At 52.6% G+C, this 13,340-nt stretch overlaps 3 non-coding genes and 2 pseudogenes across 3 annotated transcripts; all 5 read right to left on the bottom strand.

Moving 5' to 3' along the window:
- Positions 1-2,959: 2,959 nt before the first annotated feature.
- LOC123627919 lies at positions 2,960-3,078 on the bottom strand. The gene has a single exon (XR_006731529.1). It is a non-coding gene; the product is annotated as a 5S ribosomal RNA (ribosomal RNA).
- A 1,191-nt stretch (positions 3,079-4,269) lies between these two features.
- On the bottom strand, positions 4,270-4,388 carry LOC123627819 (annotated as a pseudogene).
- Positions 4,389-7,845: 3,457 nt separating this feature from the next.
- On the bottom strand, positions 7,846-7,964 carry LOC123627918. The gene has a single exon (XR_006731528.1). It is a non-coding gene; the product is annotated as a 5S ribosomal RNA (ribosomal RNA).
- Positions 7,965-9,155: 1,191 nt separating this feature from the next.
- Positions 9,156-9,274, bottom strand: LOC123627817 (annotated as a pseudogene).
- Positions 9,275-12,732: 3,458 nt separating this feature from the next.
- On the bottom strand, positions 12,733-12,851 carry LOC123627917. Its single transcript, XR_006731527.1, has one exon. It is a non-coding gene; the product is annotated as a 5S ribosomal RNA (ribosomal RNA).
- Between the last annotated feature and the right edge of the window lie 489 nt (positions 12,852-13,340).

Raw genomic sequence — 13,340 nt, 5'->3', positions numbered from 1 at the left:
AATGCTGTTGGTGTCTTTGGGTACTGGGAATCTGGGTGTGAGAGGAAGAGGTGAAATCGGTAAAGTAATGTAAAAAAACTCTCAGTTCTCAGTTTGAACTTGGATTATCAGTGTAAACTCAATGTGTTTTCCTGTAATTTTTTTTTTCTTTTCTTTCTCTCTTTCTTTCTTTTCTTTTCTTTTTTTTTTTTTTTTTTTTTTTTAAGTTTTTCCACGGTAAGTGCTGAGACATAGGTGCGAACTCGACACTAGTGCATTTCACCAGCCTCTAGATCGTGGTCTCCGCCAACCATCGTTATTAAACGGTCCTAAGACTTACTGGAGACATACGCTGACTTGAAGTCTGGGGCGGGAAACGCACGCTTCTCATACTGGGAAGCGCGGATGCTACCATATCCAACAGGACGAGGGTCACGTCAAAAGACACAGGAACCAGAATGAGTAGACTCCCGTTTGCCAAACACAGGACGGTTTGATCGCCAGCAAGTCTAATGATTGCAAGATATTGAAACACGTTAAATACGTTTAAATCCACGATGAAACCCCTCACAATGCAAAAATAGCTCGGGTCACTGCGGACAGCGGTAGGAAACAAAGGGAAATGGTGACAACCGGGGCTGCCCCCGACTAGTCGCGATGTATGGACACTCTTTCAAAAGACATCTCAACCCCTCACAAGGTATGGACTGTATTTGGACTGGATTCAAAGAAACTGAAATGAGCGTGTGTGTCTCAGGGAAACGCAAACATTGAGTACTTGCTGTTATCTCTAACACGGTGAAATTTTTACATGGAATAAGGTGGCTGTGAGTACCCTGAAAAAGGGAAGAAAGCCTCTACCTTTGATAGAAACATATTGACTTTTTATCGTTGGAGGGATATTATTAAGGGGATCATGAACTTAAGGTAGGAGGGGTATAAAAGAAACAAGATCTGGCCAGGGGTTGGTGATTTCTTGAGTCAGGGGAGTGAGAAAATACTCTACTATTCTTTCCGATTTTGTTTCTATTCCAAATTTCCCATCATGAAAAGTTTCCAAAGATACCATGAAGAGGGTCAAAAACAAGCTGCAAACAGGACAAGGTATCTGTAGCCCATATAATTGGCAAAATATTACTGTTACAGAATATCTACGTTTAATACGCTTAATACGCCTTTGGCCCCGTGTCCTCATTATTGGTCAAGGAAATGCAGAATAAAAAATGAAGCCAGATATAGTTTCCAACTCACCAGATTGAGGAAACTTAAGAAACTGATCACTGTGTTGGCTTTGAGGAAAACTCTTGCACACACCCTGCTGATATGGGAGGCGAAATTATAGGACCATTTGGAAAACACTGTAGCCTAAATGGAAATGAATAAACACTGGCATAATTCAGGAGCAAGCATATTCTCTGAGTAGCACGTACCAGAGAGAAGATAGGGCACATGTGACCAGGAAGCATCTAGGGTAATCCTCACGGGAGCCCCTTGTACACGGACCTACTCAAAGATCGGATAAAGATACTTCCGACTGATTCGTGCAGTGCCATTCTCTAGCAGCGCTGATGAACTGCAGCTTCCTGTGTAAGCGAGGAGTATTCTCCAAACAGAAGGTTTCCCCTGGCACACAAGTTACCCAGAAGGAATCCAGAATGGTTCCACATCTATTCTATAAACTGTGAAATTAACAAACTACCTCAATGAGATAGTCCTATAACAGAGAGCAAAAACTTTCAAAGGAAAAGCAAGGAAAAGGATGACAGTCGAGATGGGATTTGTTTGGGAGAAGCGTTTTTGTGGTTCCACGCCTTGAGAAAAAGATACACAGCGGCTTCCGACATATGCATCAACTCCCATTTTTATAAGGTGAGTGGTGGGGTTTTGGTACGGTTAATTCGATTTAATATAATAATCATAATGATAATCATGATCATTATCATCATTCTTTAACATATCCCTTTCCCAAATTAAAAGAAAAAGAGAAAGAAGCAGACTGTAAGTTTCTAGATATAAACCCTGTTTAAATGGGATTATTTATTAATGTGGGGGAAATGATTAGTTTGGGGACTCTGTGTCCGTCTATGGAGGACTACGGGATAGCCTCTCCATCGATGGGAGCCATCATGTACGTTTTTGCTAAGTTTTCCATCGAAGTTGGCACCTTTGCCCCGTAGGTGCTGTGTGGATTTTCTGTGACTTTGAATGTTATCCTTTTCAAGAATTGCATTCATTATTGTGTATTTGCGAGGAAACAAGAAATATCGAAACTATCGATCGAATGTTGATTTCATCTAGAGCTATCTTGCTGGACTCACCTAGGATTTCTACAGGTCTCCCGCGCATAGGGGCAAACATTCTATTTTGAGAACCGTAGGAGGTGAGGAAAATGAAGAAAGGTGATTTTCCTTTCCCATATATTGTTAGTGTTTTCCCTTGTTGTAGTATGTTTTTGGAGCGTCTCTTGCAGTATCGAACAGAAGGATTTCCTATCGACACCCTGGTCTTGCTCGTGACTGTCCAAAGAATGCTTCTACCTCTTAATCCTTCAGAATATTTTCTAAAGATTTAGACGTTTGAAAAGTGTTTCTAGATGTCTTCGCATCTGGATTCTTAAGTTATGTTCCCGTGAACGGATAGCCAACTGTTTAGATTCTCTTCTTCTGCATATATGGATAGGATCCAATTTTTCCTTTCCCAGGGTGGTAACGTGGTCATCTCCTTGGACAACTTTAGACTGTGTCCTGAATTCAGAGCCGGTCGGTCCGAAGTTCCGGAGGCCCGGGCCTGCGGCAGGTGTGTGAGGGGCGGCAGCCTCGGGGACTGAGCCTCCACATCTCCAATCTGACCCTCTCTCCAGGGGCCACGGGGCGGGGTCCGGGCCGGCCGGGGGCGGGAGCCGGGGCGGGCGCGGAGGGCGAAGGCCCCCCCTCCCCTTCCCAGCCCAGGGGGGCGGGGCAGAAAGAGAGGCAGAGCAAAAAGCCTACGGCACCCGGGATTCCCAGGCGGTCTCCCATCCAAGTACTAACCGGGCCCGACCCTGCTTAGCTTCCGAGGTGAGACGAGATCGGGTGCGTTCAGGGTGGTCTGGCCGTAGACGAGGGCGGCCGCCCCCGGACGCCTCAAGAGGCCGAGCTGCTGCGACGCGTCCCTCCCTGCGCAGTCGGGTCCCTCCCGCCGCCCTGGCCCTTCGCTAGCCCACCTGCCCGGATCGGGGTGGGGGTGGGGGGCCAGGCGGAGCCTCACGGGTCTCGCGCGCGCACCCTCCCACCCCCACCCAAACCACGGACGCACCGCCGTCCCACAGCCCGAGGAGCAGACCCACGGGCACGCGCGCAGGGACAGGCTTCCACGCGTGGGAGCGGAGGGCCGGAGCCGGAGAGTGCGCGAGAGAGGGCCCTCCGCCGGCCCACGCGAGGGCACGGTGGGGAGGGGCTTTGGGGCGGGGCCGGGAGGAGGAGGCAGGGCCGTGCCTGCCGCTGGTCCGTCACCCGGAGGTCCTGAAGATCTGCAGTGTCCCCCCCCACCCCGCCACCCCACCCCCGTCTGGGGAGGACCGTTCTGCCCCGATTCCCCTCAGGGCCTGCGTGTGGCAGCAGCCCCCGCGCGGGGGCGGGGGGCGGCGCGGGGGGCCAGAGCCGGCTATCCTGTGGCCCGCTGGGGTGGGGTTTGGGGTGTGTAGCCAGGGGTCAAGGGGCCGGTGGGTGGTTTGGGTTTGGGTGCGTGCGCTCCGTGTGCTGTTGTGTGTCCTCTCTGCCCAGGTGGCCAGCGACTCGCCCTGTGCGGCGCGCCGGTGTGTCTCTCGGGAGCCCCGGCGGCGGCGAGGAGCCCGCCCGGCGTGAGGCCCGGGCCCGAGGCCCGGGTGTGCGGCGGAGAGAAAGTGCACGGTGGGCCGGGTGTCCGGGGGCCCAGGACACGGTTTGCCGCCGTGGGCTGTCCCGCGCCGGGTGTACGCGATGTCCCGGAGTGCGGGGCGGCGGGTGCGGGGTCGGGGGGAGAGGAGACCCAGCGGCACTTAGGGATCCCGCCGCCCGGCCCCGGCCCGGTGTGGGGCCCAGGGTTGGGGCTCCGCTGCCGGCCCAACGGAACGCCTGGGACGCTCTGCCGCTGCCGCCACCTGGCGGTGGTGCTGCAGCGGGGGAGAGGGGAGGAAGCCCCGGGCGGGGGCAGCGGGTCGCGCCGAGGGGGGGGAGGGGCCGGGGCCCGAGGGCGAAAGTGGGGGCGGGCGCAGAAGGCGGGGGGCCCCCCCACCCCCGACCCCCCAGCGGGCGGGACAAAAGAAGAAGCAAAAGCCTACAGCACCCGGTATTCCCAGGCGGTCTCCCATCCAAGTACTAACCTGGCCCGACCCTGCTTAGCTTCCCAGACCAGAGGAGATCGGGCACGTTCAGGGTGCTATGGCCCTAGACGGCAGCGGCCGTCCCCGGACGCCTCGAGAGGCCCAGCTGCTACGCGGCCCTCCCGGCCCAGCGCCCCCCACCCGACCCCGCGCCCTCCTGCTGCCCAGTAGCCTTCAGAGCCTCGCTCTCTAGCTGCTACATACACACCAAACACTCAACACTTTGCCACAAACACATACACCAATGACAACAAAATTCAAACACTCAATAGCACATCTATTCAAAGCACGGAGGACACAAACGGGAGGACAATGTGTGACTTGTCAGATTCTACAGACGTCAGGAGCCCACATGAAGGCTCAGGGAAATATTCCAAAGGAGTGTGACGTGGCTCAGAGCTCCTTGGACATGAGCAGACTGGCTTCGGCGGACGGCAGCTCTTACATTTTCACAGTGCAGCCGGAACAATAGAAGGTTCCTTCCTCGCCTTTCCTAGTTCATGCAGTAGGAACCAGTCCACGGTTCTATGGTGCATGGCTACGATTATTCTGTGGGATCCTGCAAAGAAGAAATGCTGTTGGTGTCTTTGGGTACTGGGAATCTGGGTGTGAGAGGAAGAGGTGAAATCGGTAAAGTAATGTAAAAAAACTCTCAGTTCTCAGTTTGAACTTGGATTATCAGTGTAAACCCAATGTGTTTTCCTGTAATTTTTTTTTCTTTTCTTTCTCTCTTTCTTTCTTTTCTTTTCTTTTTTTTTTTTTTTTTTTTTTAAGTTTTTCCACGGAAAGTGCTGAGACATAGGTGCGAACTCGACACTAGTGCATTTCACCAGCCTCTAGATCGTGGTCTCCGCCAACCATCGTTATTAAACGGTCCTAAGACTTACTGGAGACATACGCTGACTTGAAGTCTGGGGCGGGAAACGCACGCTTCTCATACTGGGAAGCGCGGATGCTACCATATCCAACAGGACGAGGGTCACGTCAAAAGACACAGGAACCAGAATGAGTAGACTCCCGTTTGCCAAACACAGGACGGTTTGATCGCCAGCAAGTCTAATGATTGCAAGATATTGAAACACGTTAAATACGTTTAAATCCACGATGAAACCCCTCACAATGCAAAAATAGCTCGGGTCACTGCGGACAGCGGTAGGAAACAAAGGGAAATGGTGACAACCGGGGCTGCCCCCGACTAGTCGCGATGTATGGACACTCTTTCAAAAGACATCTCAACCCCTCACAAGGTATGGACTGTATTTGGACTGGATTCAAAGAAACTGAAATGAGCGTGTGTGTCTCAGGGAAACGCAAACATTGAGTACTTGCTGTTATCTCTAACACGGTGAAATTTTTACATGGAATAAGGTGGCTGTGAGTACCCTGAAAAAGGGAAGAAAGCCTCTACCTTTGATAGAAACATATTGACTTTTTATCGTTGGAGGGATATTATTAAGGGGATCATGAACTTAAGGTAGGAGGGGTATAAAAGAAACAAGATCTGGCCAGGGGTTGGTGATTTCTTGAGTCAGGGGAGTGAGAAAATACTCTACTATTCTTTCCGATTTTGTTTCTATTCCAAATTTCCCATCATGAAAAGTTTCCAAAGATACCATGAAGAGGGTCAAAAACAAGCTGCAAACAGGACAAGGTATCTGTAGCCCATATAATTGGCAAAATATTACTGTTACAGAATATCTACGTTTAATACGCTTAATACGCCTTTGGCCCCGTGTCCTCATTATTGGTCAAGGAAATGCAGAATAAAAAATGAAGCCAGATATAGTTTCCAACTCACCAGATTGAGGAAACTTAAGAAACTGATCACTGTGTTGGCTTTGAGGAAAACTCTTGCACACACCCTGCTGATATGGGAGGCGAAATTATAGGACCATTTGGAAAACACTGTAGCCTAAATGGAAATGAATAAACACTGGCATAATTCAGGAGCAAGCATATTCTCTGAGTAGCACGTACCAGAGAGAAGATAGGGCACATGTGACCAGGAAGCATCTAGGGTAATCCTCACGGGAGCCCCTTGTACACGGACCTACTCAAAGATCGGATAAAGATACTTCCGACTGATTCGTGCAGTGCCATTCTCTAGCAGCGCTGATGAACTGCAGCTTCCTGTGTAAGCGAGGAGTATTCTCCAAACAGAAGGTTTCCCCTGGCACACAAGTTACCCAGAAGGAATCCAGAATGGTTCCACATCTATTCTATAAACTGTGAAATTAACAAACTACCTCAATGAGATAGTCCTATAACAGAGAGCAAAAACTTTCAAAGGAAAAGCAAGGAAAAGGATGACAGTCGAGATGGGATTTGTTTGGGAGAAGCGTTTTTGTGGTTCCACGCCTTGAGAAAAAGATACACAGCGGCTTCCGACATATGCATCAACTCCCATTTTTATAAGGTGAGTGGTGGGGTTTTGGTACGGTTAATTCGATTTAATATAATAATCATAATGATAATCATGATCATTATCATCATTCTTTAACATATCCCTTTCCCAAATTAAAAGAAAAAGAGAAAGAAGCAGACTGTAAGTTTCTAGATATAAACCCTGTTTAAATGGGATTATTTATTAATGTGGGGGAAATGATTAGTTTGGGGACTCTGTGTCCGTCTATGGAGGACTACGGGATAGCCTCTCCATCGATGGGAGCCATCATGTACGTTTTTGCTAAGTTTTCCATCGAAGTTGGCACCTTTGCCCCGTAGGTGCTGTGTGGATTTTCTGTGACTTTGAATGTTATCCTTTTCAAGAATTGCATTCATTATTGTGTATTTGCGAGGAAACAAGAAATATCGAAACTATCGATCGAATGTTGATTTCATCTAGAGCTATCTTGCTGGACTCACCTAGGATTTCTACAGGTCTCCCGCGCATAGGGGCAAACATTCTATTTTGAGAACCGTAGGAGGTGAGGAAAATGAAGAAAGGTGATTTTCCTTTCCCATATATTGTTAGTGTTTTCCCTTGTTGTAGTATGTTTTTGGAGCGTCTCTTGCAGTATCGAACAGAAGGATTTCCTATCGACACCCTGGTCTTGCTCGTGACTGTCCAAAGAATGCTTCTACCTCTTAATCCTTCAGAATATTTTCTAAAGATTTAGACGTTTGAAAAGTGTTTCTAGATGTCTTCGCATCTGGATTCTTAAGTTATGTTCCCGTGAACGGATAGCCAACTGTTTAGATTCTCTTCTTCTGCATATATGGATAGGATCCAATTTTTCCTTTCCCAGGGTGGTAACGTGGTCATCTCCTTGGACAACTTTAGACTGTGTCCTGAATTCAGAGCCGGTCGGTCCGAAGTTCCGGAGGCCCGGGCCTGCGGCAGGTGTGTGAGGGGCGGCAGCCTCGGGGACTGAGCCTCCACATCTCCAATCTGACCCTCTCTCCAGGGGCCACGGGGCGGGGTCCGGGCCGGCCGGGGGCGGGAGCCGGGGCGGGCGCGGAGGGCGAAGGCCCCCCCTCCCCTTCCCAGCCCAGGGGGGCGGGGCAGAAAGAGAGGCAGAGCAAAAAGCCTACGGCACCCGGGATTCCCAGGCGGTCTCCCATCCAAGTACTAACCGGGCCCGACCCTGCTTAGCTTCCGAGGTGAGACGAGATCGGGTGCGTTCAGGGTGGTCTGGCCGTAGACGAGGGCGGCCGCCCCCGGACGCCTCAAGAGGCCGAGCTGCTGCGACGCGTCCCTCCCTGCGCAGTCGGGTCCCTCCCGCCGCCCTGGCCCTTCGCTAGCCCACCTGCCCGGATCGGGGTGGGGGTGGGGGGCCAGGCGGAGCCTCACGGGTCTCGCGCGCGCGCCCTCCCACCCCCACCCAAACCACGGACGCACCGCCGTCCCACACCCCGAGGAGCAGACCCACGGGCACGCGCGCAGGGACAGGCTTCCACGCGTGGGAGCGGAGGGCCGGAGCCGGAGAGTGCGCGAGAGAGGGCCCTCCGCCGGCCCACGCGAGGGCACGGTGGGGAGGGGCTTTGGGGCGGGGCCGGGAGGAGGAGGCAGGGCCGTGCCTGCCGCTGGTCCGTCACCCGGAGGTCCTGAAGATCTGCAGTGTCCCCCCCCACCCCGCCACCCCACCCCCGTCTGGGGAGGACCGTTCTGCCCCGATTCCCCTCAGGGCCTGCGTGTGGCAGCAGCCCCCGCGCGGGGGCGGGGGGCGGCGCGGGGGGCCAGAGCCGGCTATCCTGTGGCCCGCTGGGGTGGGGTTTGGGGTGTGTAGCCAGGGGTCAAGGGGCCGGTGGGTGGTTTGGGTTTGGGTGCGTGCGCTCCGTGTGCTGTTGTGTGTCCTCTCTGCCCAGGTGGCCAGCGACTCGCCCTGTGCGGCGCGCCGGTGTGTCTCTCGGGAGCCCCGGCGGCGGCGAGGAGCCCGCCCGGCGTGAGGCCCGGGCCCGAGGCCCGGGTGTGCGGCGGAGAGAAAGTGCACGGTGGGCCGGGTGTCCGGGGGCCCAGGACACGGTTTGCCGCCGTGGGCTGTCCCGCGCCGGGTGTACGCGATGTCCCGGAGTGCGGGGCGGCGGGTGCGGGGTCGGGGGGAGAGGAGACCCAGCGGCACTTAGGGATCCCGCCGCCCGGCCCCGGCCCGGTGTGGGGCCCAGGGTTGGGGCTCCGCTGCCGGCCCAACGGAACGCCTGGGACGCTCTGCCGCTGCCGCCACCTGGCGGTGGTGCTGCAGCGGGGGAGAGGGGAGGAAGCCCCGGGCGGGGGCAGCGGGTCGCGCCGAGGGGGGGGAGGGGCCGGGGCCCGAGGGCGAAAGTGGGGGCGGGCGCAGAAGGCGGGGGGCCCCCCCACCCCCGACCCCCCAGCGGGCGGGACAAAAGAAGAAGCAAAAGCCTACAGCACCCGGTATTCCCAGGCGGTCTCCCATCCAAGTACTAACCTGGCCCGACCCTGCTTAGCTTCCCAGACCAGAGGAGATCGGGCACGTTCAGGGTGCTATGGCCCTAGACGGCAGCGGCCGTCCCCGGACGCCTCGAGAGGCCCAGCTGCTACGCGGCCCTCCCGGCCCAGCGCCCCCCACCCGACCCCGCGCCCTCCTGCTGCCCAGTAGCCTTCAGAGCCTCGCTCTCTAGCTGCTACATACACACCAAACACTCAACACTTTGCCACAAACACATACACCAATGACAACAAAATTCAAACACTCAATAGCACATCTATTCAAAGCACGGAGGACACAAACGGGAGGACAATGTGTGACTTGTCAGATTCTACAGACGTCAGGAGCCCACATGAAGGCTCAGGGAAATATTCCAAAGGAGTGTGACGTGGCTCAGAGCTCCTTGGACATGAGCAGACTGGCTTCGGCGGACGGCAGCTCTTACATTTTCACAGTGCAGCCGGAACAATAGAAGGTTCCTTCCTCGCCTTTCCTAGTTCATGCAGTAGGAACCAGTCCACGGTTCTATGGTGCATGGCTACGATTATTCTGTGGGATCCTGCAAAGAAGAAATGCTGTTGGTGTCTTTGGGTACTGGGAATCTGGGTGTGAGAGGAAGAGGTGAAATCGGTAAAGTAATGTAAAAAAACTCTCAGTTCTCAGTTTGAACTTGGATTATCAGTGTAAACTCAATGTGTTTTCCTGTAATTTTTTTTTCTTTTCTTTCTCTCTTTCTTTCTTTTCTTTTCTTTTTTTTTTTTTTTTTTTTTTTAAGTTTTTCCACGGAAAGTGCTGAGACATAGGTGCGAACTCGACACTAGTGCATTTCACCAGCCTCTAGATCGTGGTCTCCGCCAACCATCGTTATTAAACGGTCCTAAGACTTACTGGAGACATACGCTGACTTGAAGTCTGGGGCGGGAAACGCACGCTTCTCATACTGGGAAGCGCGGATGCTACCATATCCAACAGGACGAGGGTCACGTCAAAAGACACAGGAACCAGAATGAGTAGACTCCCGTTTGCCAAACACAGGACGGTTTGATCGCCAGCAAGTCTAATGATTGCAAGATATTGAAACACGTTAAATACGTTTAAATCCACGATGAAACCCCTCACAATGCAAAAATAGCTCGGGTCACTGCGGACAGCGGTAGGAAACAAAGGGAAATGGTGACAACCGGGGCTGCCCCCGACTAGTCGCGATGTATGGACACTCTTTCAAAAGACATCTCAACCCCTCACAAGGTATGGACTGTATTTGGACTGGATTCAAAGAAACTGAAATGAGCGTGTGTGTCTCAGGGAAACGCAAACATTGAGTACTTGCTGTTATCTCTAACACGGTGAAATTTTTACATGGAATAAGGTGGCTGTGAGTACCCTGAAAAAGGGAAGAAAGCCTCTACCTTTGATAGAAACATATTGACTTTTTATCGTTGGAGGGATATTATTAAGGGGATCATGAACTTAAGGTAGGAGGGGTATAAAAGAAACAAGATCTGGCCAGGGGTTGGTGATTTCTTGAGTCAGGGGAGTGAGAAAATACTCTACTATTCTTTCCGATTTTGTTTCTATTCCAAATTTCCCATCATGAAAAGTTTCCAAAGATACCATGAAGAGGGTCAAAAACAAGCTGCAAACAGGACAAGGTATCTGTAGCCCATATAATTGGCAAAATATTACTGTTACAGAATATCTACGTTTAATACGCTTAATACGCCTTTGGCCCCGTGTCCTCATTATTGGTCAAGGAAATGCAGAATAAAAAATGAAGCCAGATATAGTTTCCAACTCACCAGATTGAGGAAACTTAAGAAACTGATCACTGTGTTGGCTTTGAGGAAAACTCTTGCACACACCCTGCTGATATGGGAGGCGAAATTATAGGACCATTTGGAAAACACTGTAGCCTAAATGGAAATGAATAAACACTGGCATAATTCAGGAGCAAGCATATTCTCTGAGTAGCACGTACCAGAGAGAAGATAGGGCACATGTGACCAGGAAGCATCTAGGGTAATCCTCACGGGAGCCCCTTGTACACGGACCTACTCAAAGATCGGATAAAGATACTTCCGACTGATTCGTGCAGTGCCATTCTCTAGCAGCGCTGATGAACTGCAGCTTCCTGTGTAAGCGAGGAGTATTCTCCAAACAGAAGGTTTCCCCTGGCACACAAGTTACCCAGAAGGAATCCAGAATGGTTCCACATCTATTCTATAAACTGTGAAATTAACAAACTACCTCAATGAGATAGTCCTATAACAGAGAGCAAAAACTTTCAAAGGAAAAGCAAGGAAAAGGATGACAGTCGAGATGGGATTTGTTTGGGAGAAGCGTTTTTGTGGTTCCACGCCTTGAGAAAAAGATACACAGCGGCTTCCGACATATGCATCAACTCCCATTTTTATAAGGTGAGTGGTGGGGTTTTGGTACGGTTAATTCGATTTAATATAATAATCATAATGATAATCATGATCATTATCATCATTCTTTAACATATCCCTTTCCCAAATTAAAAGAAAAAGAGAAAGAAGCAGACTGTAAGTTTCTAGATATAAACCCTGTTTAAATGGGATTATTTATTAATGTGGGGGAAATGATTAGTTTGGGGACTCTGTGTCCGTCTATGGAGGACTACGGGATAGCCTCTCCATCGATGGGAGCCATCATGTACGTTTTTGCTAAGTTTTCCATCGAAGTTGGCACCTTTGCCCCGTAGGTGCTGTGTGGATTTTCTGTGACTTTGAATGTTATCCTTTTCAAGAATTGCATTCATTATTGTGTATTTGCGAGGAAACAAGAAATATCGAAACTATCGATCGAATGTTGATTTCATCTAGAGCTATCTTGCTGGACTCACCTAGGATTTCTACAGGTCTCCCGCGCATAGGGGCAAACATTCTATTTTGAGAACCGTAGGAGGTGAGGAAAATGAAGAAAGGTGATTTTCCTTTCCCATATATTGTTAGTGTTTTCCCTTGTTGTAGTATGTTTTTGGAGCGTCTCTTGCAGTATCGAACAGAAGGATTTCCTATCGACACCCTGGTCTTGCTCGTGACTGTCCAAAGAATGCTTCTACCTCTTAATCCTTCAGAATATTTTCTAAAGATTTAGACGTTTGAAAAGTGTTTCTAGATGTCTTCGCATCTGGATTCTTAAGTTATGTTCCCGTGAACGGATAGCCAACTGTTTAGATTCTCTTCTTCTGCATATATGGATAGGATCCAATTTTTCCTTTCCCAGGGTGGTAACGTGGTCATCTCCTTGGACAACTTTAGACTGTGTCCTGAATTCAGAGCCGGTCGGTCCGAAGTTCCGGAGGCCCGGGCCTGCGGCAGGTGTGTGAGGGGCGGCAGCCTCGGGGACTGAGCCTCCACATCTCCAATCTGACCCTCTCTCCAGGGGCCACGGGGCGGGGTCCGGGCCGGCCGGGGGCGGGAGCCGGGGCGGGCGCGGAGGGCGAAGGCCCCCCCTCCCCTTCCCAGCCCAGGGGGGCGGGGCAGAAAGAGAGGCAGAGCAAAAAGCCTACGGCACCCGGGATTCCCAGGCGGTCTCCCATCCAAGTACTAACCGGGCCCGACCCTGCTTAGCTTCCGAGGTGAGACGAGATCGGGTGCGTTCAGGGTGGTCTGGCCGTAGACGAGGGCGGCCGCCCCCGGACGCCTCAAGAGGCCGAGCTGCTGCGACGCGTCCCTCCCTGCGCAGTCGGGTCCCTCCCGCCGCCCTGGCCCTTCGCTAGCCCACCTGCCCGGATCGGGGTGGGGGTGGGGGGCCAGGCGGAGCCTCACGGGTCTCGCGCGCGCGCCCTCCCACCCCCACCCAAACCACGGACGCACCGCCGTCCCACACCCCGAGGAGCAGACCCACGGGCACGCGCGCAGGGACAGGCTTCCACGCGTGGGAGCGGAGGGCCGGAGCCGGAGAGTGCGCGAGAGAGGGCCCTCCGCCGGCCCACGCGAGGGCACGGTGGGGAGGGGCTTTGGGGCGGGGCCGGGAGGAGGAGGCAGGGCCGCGCCTGCCGCTGGTCCGTCACCCGGAGGTCCTGAAGATCTGCAGTGTCCCCCCCCCACCCCGCCACCCCACCCCCGTCTGGGGAGGACCGTTCTGCCCCGATTCCCCTCAGGGCCTGC

The sequence above is a fragment of the Lemur catta genome, chromosome 27 (assembly GCF_020740605.2).
Source record: "Lemur catta isolate mLemCat1 chromosome 27, mLemCat1.pri, whole genome shotgun sequence".
Taxonomy (NCBI): domain Eukaryota; kingdom Metazoa; phylum Chordata; class Mammalia; order Primates; family Lemuridae; genus Lemur; species Lemur catta.
This window is presented reverse-complemented; position numbering and strand designations above follow the sequence as displayed.